The 14,574-nt window shown below is 41.5% G+C and overlaps 1 protein-coding gene across 10 annotated transcripts in view; it reads right to left on the bottom strand.

The window, feature by feature from the left end:
* Window positions 1–6,434: 6,434 nt before the first annotated feature.
* LOC134340915 (uncharacterized) overlaps window positions 6,435–14,574 on the bottom strand; it is a 71,137-nt gene continuing 62,997 nt past the window's right edge. For 2 of the 10 annotated variants that reach the window (XR_010016673.1, XR_010016672.1), the window contains 2 exons: window positions 8,453–8,500; window positions 6,437–6,526 (listed from right to left, as the gene is read on the bottom strand). The gene's annotated coding sequence lies outside the window, so the exon portion shown is untranslated. Of the gene's footprint in view, window positions 6,527–8,450; window positions 8,501–8,633; window positions 8,738–14,574 lie in introns of those variants that run through there. The other 8 variants (XR_010016666.1, XR_010016664.1, XR_010016665.1 and 5 more) reach the window with 6 other exon arrangements.

Raw genomic sequence — 14,574 nt, 5'->3', positions numbered from 1 at the left:
CAGTATCAGGGAGCGTAAACGGTTACTGTATAGGGTAGTTGAGGATGAGAAGCTTGGGGAGTGTTACCAGCTTCTGGTACCTATCAGCTTGAGGAGCAAAGTGTTAGAGTATGTACGTGACTCTATGGGCCATCAAGGCATAGAACATACTCTGCAATTGTTGAGAAGCCAATGTTTTTGGGTGGGCATACACGAGGATGTGGCACGGTGGGTCAAAAATTGTCCACGTTGTGTACTAACTAAGATGCCGCAGCCTAGGATCCCCCCCCCCCCCCACCATGAAGTCATTTCTGGCTTCAAGGCCACTTGAAGTTGTAGCTGTAGATTTCACTGTGTTGGAGCCGGCAACTAATGGGCATGAGAATGTCTTAGTGGTCACGGACATTTTCACTAAACTTACCCAAGCATTTCCGACTGGGGATCAAAAGGTGGATACCACAGCAAGGGTGCTGTTGAGGGAATGGTTCCTGAAGTACGGTGTCCCTGAGAGATTGCATTCTGACCAGGGCCGTAACTTCGAAAGTGAGGTCATAGTGGAGCTTTGCAAACTATACGGGGTAAAGAAAAGCCGTACCACACTTCATCATCCTACTGGAAACACGCAGTGTGAGCGTTTCAACAGGACGATGCATGATTTGTTGCGTATGTTGCCTCGCGAAAAGAAGTGCAGACGGCCAGAACATCTGCCCGAGTTGGTGTATGCATATAATGCAACACCTCACGCACCCACTGGGTAATCACCTTACTATCTGTTGTCTGGGGTAGATCCCTACTTGCCCATGGATGCTCTGTTGGGGCAAGAACAGACGGTGGACCAGAAACATGACATAGAAACATAGAAAATAGGTGCAGGAGTAGGCCATTCGGCCCTTCGAGCCTGCACCGCCATTCAGTATGGTCATGGCTGATCATCCAACTCAGAACCCTGCACCAGCCTTCTCTCCAGACCCCCTGATCCCTCTAGCCACAAGGGCCATATCTAACTCCCTCTTAAATATAGCCAATGAACTGGCCTCAACTGTTTCCTGTGGCAGAGAATTCCACAGATTCACCACTCTCTGTGTGAAGAAGTTTTTCCTAATCTCGGTCCTAAAAGGCTTCCCCTCTATCCTCAAACTGTGGCCCCTCGTTCTGGACTTCCCCAACATCGGGAACAATCTTCCTGCATCTAGCCTGTCCAATCCCTTTAGGATTTTATACGTTTCAATCAGATCCCCCCTCAATCTTCTAAATTCCAACGAGTACAAGCCCAGTTCATCCAGTCTTTCTTCATATGAAAGTCCTGCCATCCCAGGAATCAATCTGGTGAACCTTCTTTGTACTCCCTCTATGGCAAGGATATCTTTCCTCAGATTAGGGGACCAAAACTGCACACAATACTCCAGCTAGCTGTACACCAGAGCCGACTGAGGGATGCGTATGCCAGAGCAAAAGAATACTCTGAACAGAAGGAGGCAGAACACATTGCCTGGCAGGAGGACAAAATGTACTGTCCCAAAGTTGATGTAGATGTGCTGGTTTACTTGAGGAACAGACCATTAGGCCCGTAATAAGATCCAGGATGCTTGGGTGGTAGAGGTACTGGGCAACACCTACACGGTGGAACCTTGGGAGGGTGGGCCTAGCAAGAGGGTGAAGAGGGTAGACATCAGGCCCTGTGAGAATTGACCCATTCCAGCTACCTGGAGACTGCAAACTCCAGTAACTCAGGCCAGCTCACCCCTGGAGCATGAATCAGATTCTGAGGATTCCGAGAATGGTGTGATAGTGGTAGAAGATATGTCAGAACAGGGCATACAGTGTCTTGACCCTAGCCTAGACAGCGTATCTTCTGAAAATATGACACCTTCTGGAACTGAGACAGGGGAGCCGACAACGGCTAATGCAGGGGCAGAGGTCGGTAGCCCTCTTGTAGCAGCACCCCACAGGAGTAAATGAGTAAATGCTGGATAGCACCCTAACCCACATCGCGAACCAGGGTCAGTCCTTGATGAGGTCTCCATAAGTCCAGCAGCACTGTCTGAGATACTGGCTAGTCTCAGTTCAGTTCTCTTTAGAGAAGCAGTTAAGGAGGTTAAAAGCACCCTTGTAGTGAGCGAGTGATCGAGGACGATTACTTGAATGCAGGGGAGAATGTAACTGGGTGACCGTCGGATCTTATTCAGTATTGTTAAAAGTGTACTTAGGCAGCCATCTGGGTAATGCTAGAATAGTTGTCTGTGCTTTTAGGGGAGACGGTGATGTCATTATGCACACGCGGGATAGTGGGGAGACCATTTTGCTTTCTGCTGAAGATGTGGGAGGGCATTGGAATTGGGTTCCTCCCAGAGTGAGCTGGGCATGGTGAGGAAAGGTGAGCATTAATTGACAATATCCATGTGAATTCGTTTATGCTTGTTGGCAGATCGAGAATATCGGTAATTTGACATGTTTCACATGTGGATGCTTTAGATTTCCACAAGTGAAGGAAGCAACGCTGGGTAGCGTGGCTTATGCAAAGTTCCTCACCATCCAAGTAGGTCAGTCTTCCTGTAATTTAACTACCAGGCAATACCTTGTAAAAGTTGTACCAAAGTGTACCTTTTGTCTAACTTTATTGTATCAGGACTGATTGTGCATGTAACCGCGTAACGTGAATGTTTAGTCTCTGTTCGGGAGTTCAGCACGTGTATACGTCTTAGATGAGATGTATTCGTTTACATTTTCCGCTGTTATGTGTAAGATGCAGGGTGGGTGGGATTGTAATGTTGTATTGTGTTCCTTCAGGATTGCCACTACCGTATTAGTTCTGGTATTTTTATACTGCATATGCAGTTTTGTTCATAGAAAAGGGTGTGGATCGAAAGTTAAACTGAGATTGTAACGGCAGGAACTGGTTGTAAATTTGTTCATTTTGTTTCGTGACCCTCTTCTGGGCCTTAAACATCTAAAACAGATAAAGGAATTAAAACCCGAAAAAGTCTTTGTTGTCCTGAGTGTGTACTTTTCCCCAGGCTACATATTATTGTGTTTTTTAGGTTGCTTTTATATTTACATTTATTGTCTTTTGTTTTTATTGTGTTCTCTATGCTTTTTGTGTTATTCTATGGTATAACAGATCCAGAGTAACTGTCATTTTGATCTCCTTTACAGTCCTGTACAGAAGAATGACAATAAGCAATCTTGAATCTTAAAGCAAAGAAGCAACAAAACATTGTCTGGTCAGAACAAAGTGAATAGCAACTTTGCAGCACGGTGCCGTAGTGGTTAGCACACACTTTACAATACAGGCAAATTGGGTTCAATTCCCAACTCTGCCTGTAAGGAGTTTGTACGTTTTCCCCAAGATTGCGTGGGTTTCCTCTGGATGCACCAGTTTCCTCCCACAGTCCAAAGACGTACCAGTTAGTAGGTTAATTGGTCATTGTAAATTGCCCCGTAATTAGGATAGGGTTAAGTCCAGGGATTGCTGGGTGGTGTGGCTCAAAGGGCTGGAAGGGCTTATCCCACATTATATCTCAATAAAAAAATAAAATTTCAGCTGAAACTGAGGCCTATGAGTGTTATTGGCTTGCAGAGGAGAGAAGAAATCCAGTCTTTTCTGGAAACTTGATTTGAACTGTAACTTTATTCAAAAATCGTAAAGCACCACAGATTTGAAATCAAGGTACAAGAGTCTGTTCAACTACTGAAATGTTTAAACTTAATGCTGACATTGCAATGGCAGTGATCAAGACCTAAAACTCAACAAGAGACATGGTCTCACACATCTGAAAAGTGGAACTTTATATGCAAAGAAACAATTCTTAGATTCACTCATTGATGACAAGTTTACAGTTTACAAGTCACAGAAATATATGCACAAAAAATAGAGGAACTGATTTGTTGCTGTTCCTTTCCAACTTCAGAGTAAATGTCCGAACCTCTGATGTAAATTATCCATTAATTGTCATTAGCTAGATGAGAGAGATTATTTCTTCTTACTTGTTTTCCAGAAAGATGGCAATGTGCTCGGAGCAGCCGCTTTTAAGTAGGCAACCAAAAGTGTTAATTGTCTTTTGTTGATGGATTTTTTATGATTACAAGACCTTGCTAAACATTAAGAACTTAAAATACTGCAGGTCTTCCGTCTTCCCCTCAGCAAGCTGCTCATCAGTAGAGAAACTGAAGGAGCTGGACTTGGCGTGGGCCATGCCGTTGCCTGCTACAGAAAGGCGTCGGAATTGGTGCGCAAAGGCGGTATGCAGTCTAACAGCACTTTTCTTGTGATGGCAAGACCCAGTTGGGCATTGGTAATGTGGAATGCTGCCAGTCCAGTTCACCGGTTTAGTGGTGGGACCAACACTGGGGGAGCTGCATGGCCTCGGTCGTAGCAAGGATTAGACCTCAAGCTGTAGCGTTGCCTGGTTGCAACCATCCAGGAGAGAGGTGCCAGAGGCAACATGGCCCAGAGTTCATGCTGGTGTTGGTGCTGCTCTCCAGTGTTCACTCAGCAGAAGATAAGCTGTAATGTGTTCCACTGCAGCCTGCTGCAACATTCATGAACTCAGGGACTTGGACTGTATTTTACTGCTATCTTATGTGTTATATTGGCCTTGTGCTGTGTACAACTACCGGTCCTGCATCTTCTACCCTGGCTCTGGAGTAATGCTGTTTTGTTTGCCGTATTCATGTATGGTTGAATGGCAATTAAATTTTAACTTGAACTTTTGTTGATGTAGTGCATAACAAGCTATCACCAAGTTTAAAGAACCATTTACCACAATTGGGAGAGTGTTTATCAAGCAAGGCACTATGAGTTAATGGTTATTTATCTTTTGCACTTTTTAAAAAAAATTTTTGTAATTTAGTTATTTCTTGCACTGTACTACTGCCACAAAACAAATTTCATGACATATGTCAGTAATAATAAACTTGATTCTCACATAGAAAATATTGATTATTTATATCAATTCCACAGCAGATATATACATATGGACTTTTAATATTTAACAGCAGCTAGATCTAGCCCTCATTTACCGCATTTAATTTGGTCAGTAAGTCACAGAAAGCTAGTAACCTTTAACTTACCTGTCTAAAAATTGCATTTCTAGCATCAAGACTGGAGTACGATAATTAATGACAGTCAGACTATTTCCACACACAGTTGATGCAGATGCACTACATGAAAGAGCAAAAATGACTGACTCTAGTTCAGAAAAAGATTTTCATTTTGATGTTACTCAGGAAATTGAATGGCTTTGGTTCGGTACTGCTTGAATAAATGTCAAGCAAATTCAGTGCTTTTACAATAGTAGGATTTGACTCAGAAAAGAGTGACAAAATCAAGATCAAAAGAGGGATAAAGCAAGGGACCCTTTGTCGCTAGAACACTGAGGAAGGGGAGTTGTAATTATACCACCAGAAGGAAGATCCAGATGCACGGCACTTGCATTTGCAGCTGACATAGCAACTATGAGCGACTCTTATGACAGGATGGTGGAAAATATAAACATACTGTCATTATTTTATAAATCTATTTGACTGGATGTAAATGGGAAGACGATGAAAGGACGAAAGGTTTTCACTTCGTCAATGCAAGGAAGACACAGTGTACAACATGAAAGAAGAATGGAGCTTCGACCGGAAGAGCATCTCAAAGATACCACACAGCAACATCGAAAAGTATCCGGATGCTAGAATAGACCCATGGTGCGGAATCTCCGAGAATTGGGCTGCAAAGTTAAAGGGGTGATCCGACAACTTAAAAAGAGCGAAGCCGAAACTTGATTCAAAAAGTCACACTCCAGAAGACTTAAACTGTTCCAGGAGTGTATTACCACTTAATTTTAAATGAGGTATCATTTTGGTGGCACACATCTGTTTCCTTGATGTGATTGCATAAACGCATATGCTATAATTGCAGCAGATTATTGAGAGAGGGGTAAAATGTTGCCACTTAATCTTGTCCAACCTTTCAAAGAACTACTTTCATTTTGGACAATGCATAAATCTTGAAAGGTCTTTTCAAGTCAAAATTTGCTTTACTACCTATTGTTTCAGTACTATGAATTTATTTATGAGTTATCTCAAAATTTATGTTTTAAGAGCAATAAACAGTATCAAAGATCATAGTGTGAAAGCACACTAAAATACCCTTACACAGTTCACAGGATACAGTTTGTTACTGCTTACCTTGTTACAAATGCTTGACTCAGGGAGATGCATAGAACACACATCACAATTCACATACAGCTGGAATGGCATTATATAACATTGCACTAAACGAACAGAAACTTCCAAACACCAGTCTAGGTCTTAATAAGTCAGCTTACAAGTATACTGTGTGAGGCATAAATCAGGCTGCAGTATAGTATTGTTGAAGATTCATGATTTTGAAATTAAACTGGAGCATGTTTTTTTAAATATTGTATTGCACTTTTGTTGAAGAGCAAATTCTTCATGATTTCCAGATGCTCAGGAATCAGGCAATATTTGCTGCTCTATAATAAAAGGAAGGGTAAATTCCAAGTCATCACAGCAAGTGGATATATAAGAAAGATTGGACCTGAAAAGAACAAAAGATATACATGAATTATACAAATGATTTTTAAAAGAAATCTAAAGAATTTAAGTAATACATTTTGAAGTCAAATTTTAGTGGCATTTGGAATAGAACTGTAGGTGGCAAATGATGGTATTCCATCATCATCTTGACCTGTGGGTCATCAATGGTAGAAAATCGAAACAAAACATTCGTTCGATCGTAAATCACAAAACATGAGAAAATTGGCAGAAGCAACACACCCACAAAATGCTGGAGGAACTCAGAAGGCTAGGCAGCATCGTCCATGAGTCCTGATGAAGGGTCTCAGCCTGAAATGTTGACTGTTTCCTCTCTTCTGCAGATGCTGCCTGACTTGCTGAGTTCCTCCAGCATTTTGTGTGTTTTGCATTGGCTCGAGTGTACTGTGTATAGTTCTGGTCACCATATTACAGGAAGGATCGAGTGGTTTTAGGAAGAGCGCAGAAGGGACTTAACCAGGATGTTGTCTGGAAGAAAATGCCGTAGAGCTTAAATAAATTCAGTTTATTCCTGCTGAAGTGTAGGCAACTGAGACATGAGTTTATATAATTATGAGGCATACAGATAAGATGGTCTGACTTTCCTTTCCACGGAAAGGGAATACAAAACTAGAGGGCGCAGGTTCAAGGTTAAAGGCAATGTGTCCAACAGGCTTTTCATACAGAAGGCAGTGGTTATATGAAACAAGCTGTCAAAGGAGGTAGTGAATACAGATACAATTGCAACCTTTAAAAGGCGTGTGAATACTTAGAATGGAAAGCCATAGAGGATATGGGCAAAATTCGGTCAAATAAGATTTGCATAGTTGGGCATCACAGTGAGTACAGATACAATCAGCTAAAAGAGCCTCCTTCTATGCTGTACATTTCTGATGGTAGGGGAGCTATGTTGCTTCAGCTGGGGCACAGACAAGGCACGTGTGCTGCACAATTGCCTGTCGTAGCCACCCAGAGGAGGAGATACCGGATGCGGTGTGGGAGAGAGCGGAGACCTCTGTGGGTGCACTAGAATCCATACTGGATTGGGTGCTACCCTCTGGTGTTCTTTAGGTGGAAGAACAGGATGGACCAGGACAACATCTCATGCACCATCAGTCTACAGGCCCATGCCACTTGGAGGCTCGGGCTATGTATTTTTTTTGTGCAAGTATGTTTTTCTGCTATTGTAACTATACGAGGGGTGATTGATAAGTTTGTGGCCTAAGGTAGGAGTCAACTTTAGAAAACCTAGCACATTTACTTTTCAACATAGTCCCCGCCCCCCCCCAACTACATTTACACACTTAGTCCAGTGGTCGTGGTGCATACGGATCCCTTCTTTGTAGAAGTTGGCGTCTTGGACCTCCAGAAAGTGGTCCACAGCAGGGGTGATTCATAAGTTCATGGCCTAAGGTAGAAAGAGATGACTTATAATGTAATGAGCTCTCATTACATGCATGTGCAGTTCAACTCATAACTCATCTTCTTCTACCTTAGGCTATGAACCTATGAATCACCCCTGCTGTGGACCACTTTCTGGAGGTCCAAGATGCCAACTTCTACAAAGAAGGGGTCCGTAAGCTCCACGACTGCTGGAATAAGTGTGTAAATGTAGAGGGGAGGGACTATGTTGCAAAATAAATGTGCTAGGTTTTCTAAAATTGACTCCTTCTACCTTAGACCATGAACTTATCAATCACCCCTCGTATATGCAATAGGTGCAGTGTGCTATTGGTAATGTGTTTTGCACCTTGGCCCTGGAGAAATGCTGTCTCATTTGGCTATATCCATGTACAGCTGAATGACAATTAAACTTGAACTTGGTTCTATGATTCCATGCTATGGAGTTCATCAGAGGAATTAGTAATTTCCAATTTTCAACAATGCCTTTTGGTCCACTGAAGAACAAGCTCCATCTTTACATTCTTACCTGCAGTTCTGTGAACTCCGTTGGAGTCATTCAAGTTCCTTTCCAGAGCTGTCAAAAAAAAGGAAGAGAATTATCAGATGGGATTGCTGAAAAGAGTTACCAAATAGCATTCAGGGTTCATAAAGGGACCACTTAGAAATGTAATGCATTATTTATGTTTGCAGAGAAGTCTATCACAGACCTGATATAAATTGTTCCAATGTATAATTCAATTCAGTCTCCTCAGGAAACAGTAAACAGCAAACACTTGGAAAACACGGCTTGTGAAATTTTCTTTCCAAAGTACTAACAGAAATAAAAACAAATTGATCCAACCTTACAATGCACATTTGCAGTCTGATCAGCAACATTCCATGGATAGCTCATCCAAACAGTTGGGTGGAGATAGTCCACTGCTCTGAACACAACTATGATGATTTTGAAAAGTTTATCCTTCTTTCTTTGAAGATTTTGAAAAATTGACTCTTTTAAACTCAGTCACAACTCAGCAGTGTTCCTTCCTTTCAAAATGACCTTTGACAGTAGAATGGTTATATGGTGTATTTTGACTGATACAGCTGAAAATGTTTATCACAAAATAATGGTTAGGTGGGGGAGAAATCAGTGGTCTGTTAACTTCCACTGTACACAGAATGTAGTAACTTTGTCAGTTTATTGCAATTGCTCATATCAACAATGTATTTTGTTTTACTAGGTGAGGAATTAAAACAGAAAATATCACCCAGAAATTGAATGCAGTCTTAAACAGACATTGTGTTCACTATCTCATATAGATTTTTAAGTGGCTTCCTCCTGCTCTTCTCATCTTTTACAAAGAGTCAGCATGTAATGATTGCCGTGTCTGTGATCTATATCCCACAATCCATGTCTCTATAGTTGCAGGGGAGAATTCTGATCGTGGAACTGGGCCATTGCTTTGCATGAAAGCATCATTGCCTGTTAATGCACTGTTCAGCTCATTCTTTCACTTTTGATTTCTCTTCCCTGTCAATTTCCTCCCTTCCCATTTTGACTCTCTCCACCCTCTACTTCCCCCCAAACTTCTCCATTTTCTATTTTCGATCCACTTCTTCCCACCCCCACCAACCCCTACTTATGTCGTCCACAAGGCAGTCTGCATGGTTGCAAGAGACATACCATAATAACGATGCTGAAAATATTCTGGACAGCAGCTATAAATGGGGAAATTGGCCTTTATTGCTTTTAGATAGGTGAAAACCACTACAGTGATATCCTAAAGAGGTTAGGAAAAACTTCTTCACACAGAGAGTGGTGAATCTGTGGAATTCTCTGCCACAGCAAACTGTTGAGGCCAGTTCATTAGCTATGTTTAAAAGGAAGTTAGATATGGCCCTTGTGGCTACAGGGGTCAGGGGGTATGGAGGGAAGGCTGGGTTCTGAGTTGGATGATCAGCCATGATCATAATAAATGGCGGTGCAGGCTCGAAGGGCCGAATGGCCTACTCCTGCACCTATTTTCTATGTTTCTATGTTTCTATATCCCTAACTTAGGATTTATAGTTAATATCCAACTTGGCTTTAGGGTAAAATATATTGAATGTTTAGCCAACAGAAACGAATTGACCCCTTCTTCAGTCTTCATTTCCCTTCCCCCAATTTCCTGCCTCCACTCCTCAATTCTACCCTCCCTGCTTTGCCCTCCTCATCCTCTGCACCCCACCCCAACTCAGGTGTGCTTCCCTGCAGACAGCTGAGAGGCTAGGGCCTGAAAATTTCTAGGTTCTAAGCTCCCATACCCTGCAGAATACTTGTAGAAATTATGTTTGTAGCAAGGTTGTTAAAAGCTCATCACACCAAACAGTCTCAGACAAATTTTTCTCTAAGCATCACATGTAGGACAATCATAAGGAACTGAAAATCATCGAATGATGTTAAATTGTTGTCTGTGACCTGGGCCTCATTGACAAGGTCAACATTTGTTGAGATGGTGATGAGCTGCCTTCTTGAGCTACTGCGGTCTGTCTGATGAAAATTCTCCCTTACTACTGCTGAGCAGGAGGGTCTAAGGATTTGGATCCAGCTCCGATTAAGGAATGGTGATATATTTCCGAGGCAGGATATAGTGCGAGACTTGAAGTGGAACATTCAGGTGAGGATAATTTTGCATATTTGATTGCCTCATTCTTCTTAAAGTAGAAGTTATGGGATTGTGAGGTGCCGTCACAGCAACCTGGCTGAATAACTGTTTTGAATTTAATATAGTGCACACAATCCACAGTACAGTTGCAGTGGAGGGTATAAAAGTTCAGATGATGGATGGCGTACCAACTAAAGTTGAACGGGATAATTATGGCCTTTTTGAGCATTCGCTCAAAAAAGAGGGGGATATTTCATCACACTCTTGCTTTATGCCTTGCAGATGGTGGAAAAGGCTTGAAGAGTTGGGAAATGAGTCAGTCACCATTGGATACCCAACCTCTGACCTGCTCTTGTAGCAATGGTAAATATGTAACTGGCCCAAATGAGCTGCTTATCAATGGTGACCCCCAAGATACTGATGGCGTAGGACTCAGTGATAGCCCTTTTGCTAAAAGTGCTGGTGGCTAAGACTCTCATTGGCATAAGCGTTCTTTTTCTTCTGCCCTGATGTTGTCCAACTCTGCTGCCTGCAGACAGATTGTTTCATTTGCTGATGGGCAACAGGTGGAACTAATCATCAGGAAATCTTTCCACTTCCAACTTTCTTATGGAAGGAGGGTCGCTGTTGTTGTCGACTATGATTGGAACTAACACAGTAACATGAGGAACTCCAGTGCTTACAACCGCCTTCTTTTGTGCAAGGTATCATTCATGGACATTAGTTTTATCAGAGCACCTTGATGCCACACTCAGTCTAAAATGCTGTCTTGATGTCAAGGCCAGTCAAACATGATTTTTAGAGGTTCAGCTCTTTCTTCCTGTTTCATGAGGATATGATGGTGGTTACATGGGCCTGTCAGGTCTCTACCAGCTTCATGTAAGAGCACTCCAGTTATCCCATTCCTCTGCCCTCTCTTCTCTGCAAAAGGCCCTCTTGTGCATCAAAAGTTGAGTGTTCACTAAGTTATCAACAAGCATCCAAAGGTAAATCTGGAGAAACTCAGATGAACCACTTAGCATAACCCTCTTGCTTTGGAATTGGTACAACTTTCTCATCAGAAAAACAAGCTGAAGCAGTCGCTGCATTTTGCTGAGGGCAGCATTTGGACCAGTGTGCTTTACTTGATCCAGTCAGCAGAACAAACTCTCCCCAGCACTGGGACGTCCACAGAATAGACTCCACAATTTCCCCACAATGATTGTTAACTGTTAAAGTAAAATGTGAAATATAACCCATGCTTCAGACGCCTGACTAAATAAATAATTTGCAAGGGTGCACTTTCTCAAATTGAAACTGTATAATCAGAATTTAAATAAGAAAACGGGAACTCAAGTTTAATTTCAAAAAACTTCCTCAATTTCACCTTACACAATCTATAAAATTTGTATCAAAAGACCATAAGATGTAGGAGCAGAACTAAGCCATTTGTCCCATCAAGTCTGTTCTGCCATTCCATCATGGGTAACTTCTTATCCCTTTCAATCCAATGTTCCTTCCTTCTCCCCATAACTTTTGATACTCTACTAATTAAGAAACTATGAAACTCTACTTTAAATATACTCGATGACTTGGCCTCTACAGCAGTCTGTGGGAATTAATTCTACAGATTCACCATCCTTTGGCTAAAGAAATTCCTCCTCATCTCTGTCCTAAAGCCAAACTAAATTCAATAACACTCCCTTCTAAACAAACTGATATTGATCTGGCCTCATCTTCTGCAGCTTAGAATGGCGATGCATGCTCAATTCGTGCCTTTGTCAGATTTATTTCTTCACTCATCTGAGAAAATTTTGGAAGTAAGCATGCAAAGAAATCTGTTTTGGGGCCCATTTCAGAATAAGTAGTACATTTGAAAAGAAAGTGTTCGTTTTGCTCGTACTTCATGACCCAGATGAAAGGATAAGGTTAACGTTACAGTATATTGTTTCAAGCTATCACTCAATTACCACAAGGCAAGGGGCACAATTATGGGATTTAGTGGTTGTGGGTAGAGGCTTCCAGCTATTATGAAACTTAACCTACAACTTACAACTGAACAGTGGGCAATAAAATGCTACTTCAATAGCACTCTCTACATATTTACTTCAGTCTTTCAAAGATCATGCAAGTAAACAGCAAAATCACTGTCATCTCATTGAATGTTTATTTATGGATTCACATGAATATCAGTTGATTTATTTATAGAATAAAATGCTGATTTTCTCTTGAAAGCTGTTTCTGTAAAACAAAGTTGTACTTCTCTTTAATAACGATAGTTCCCAAGTTTTGTGTTACAGATATAGTCAGAACCCATGTTACAAGGGCTAATTTAAGGGCCATTTATTTTTCATAATGCTCCTTAAGTGTATCAAAGACTTTCAGAGATACAGAAGTTAAGAGTTAGATATGATTAGTCTGGATCATTATTGTAATCTCAAATGCTTGCTTGCTTCCTTTCATCTCCTTCCTTTTTATTCTTTACTTAGCTCTCTTAAAATGGCATGATGGACTTAGCCTTATCTCCAAACACTTCCAAAATCAGGTAAAATAATAATTATGCCACATCATGTGTTCACCTCCAGCACTCGTCCTATGGTTACAATTAATTGGTACAGCAACAATGGGATCCATACACAAGAGGTTTCTGTTCTTTGGTCATACCCTGAGATGAGCAAGCCACATCAGACTAAGCTACCAGCATTGGCTTGATATCTACATACTTCATGATTCTTATGCCTCAATGATTGCTGAATATTCCCAACTTTTGATGTTCCTGGCAGGATTCTTGGCACTGTGGAGGAACAGTGGGATCTTGGGGTGCATGGCCACAGATCCCTCAAAGTTGGCGAGCACAAGTTAATTGGGTTGCTAAGAAGGTGTATCGTGTATTGGCCTTCATGAGACAGGTGGATGGAGATCAGAGCTGCAAGGTGAAGTTGCAGCTCTCTACAACCCTGTTAGGCCATACTTTGAGTATCGTGTTCAGTTCCTGTTGCCTCATTGGATGTGGAAGCCTTAGGAGAGGGTGCAGAGGAGATTTATCAGGATGCTGTCTGGATTGGAAAGCATGTCTTATGAAGATAGGCTGAGTGAGCTAAGGCTTTTCTCTTTAGAGAGAAGGAGGATGGCAGGTGACTTGATAGAGGTGTACAAGATGTTAGAGGCATAGTCAGAGACTTTTCCAAGGGTAGAAAAGGCTACCAAAGGGCATAATTTTAAGGTCATAGTAGAAAAGTATAGGGGAATGTCAGAGGTACATTATTTACACAGAGTGGTGGGTGTATGAATGTCCTGCCAGGGATGGTCATAGAGGTGGATATATTAGGGCCATTTAAGAGACTTTTCAATAGGCACTTGGATGAGAGAAAAATGGAAGGTTGTGTAAGAGGAGTGAGATTGATCTTAGGTTAGGTTAACAAGTTGGCACAACATCATGGGCCAAAGGGCCTGAACTATGCTGTAATGTCTATGTTTCTCTGTTGGATTTTAGTTGTGTTGAAAATTACATGAACTAAAAATAGAAGACACTTGATATATCAGAAAGGATTTTTCTTATTTATATGCTTTCAATAAGCCAGGTGAAATAAATAACTACAACTAAAATATAATGCATTTCATGTTTAAGGGCAAATAAGTATCTTTTTAATTATTTATTTGTACTTCAAAATCCAGGGCCAACATTTATTGACCATCAATATCTGACATTGAGAAGGTAGTTATGAGCCACTTTGAATGATCGCAATCCTTCTGATTAAAGCATTCCAACAATGCTGCTGAGGAGGGAGTTCTAGGGCAATGGATAGGGTGTCAGTCAAGTGTGGCATTGTTTTGTCGTGGATAGTAGCAAGCTCTTCGACTGCTGTTGGAGCTTCACACATCCAGGCAAGTGGATATTATTCCATCATACTCCACCTTCAACGAGACACAATTAAGTGGAGGTGGCACTGATTTGCGGGTCATTTACCCGCATATATCCAAACATGAGCAGCTTTTGCAGGTGTAGTATGTATATGGCTGGTCTAGCTGAAACTTCTGTGGCATA

The sequence above is a fragment of the Mobula hypostoma genome, chromosome X2 (assembly GCF_963921235.1).
Source record: "Mobula hypostoma chromosome X2, sMobHyp1.1, whole genome shotgun sequence".
Classification (NCBI taxonomy): Eukaryota; Metazoa; Chordata; class Chondrichthyes; order Myliobatiformes; family Myliobatidae; genus Mobula; species Mobula hypostoma.
Note: the sequence above shows the minus strand (reverse complement) of the source record. Positions and strands in the feature narration are given on the sequence as shown.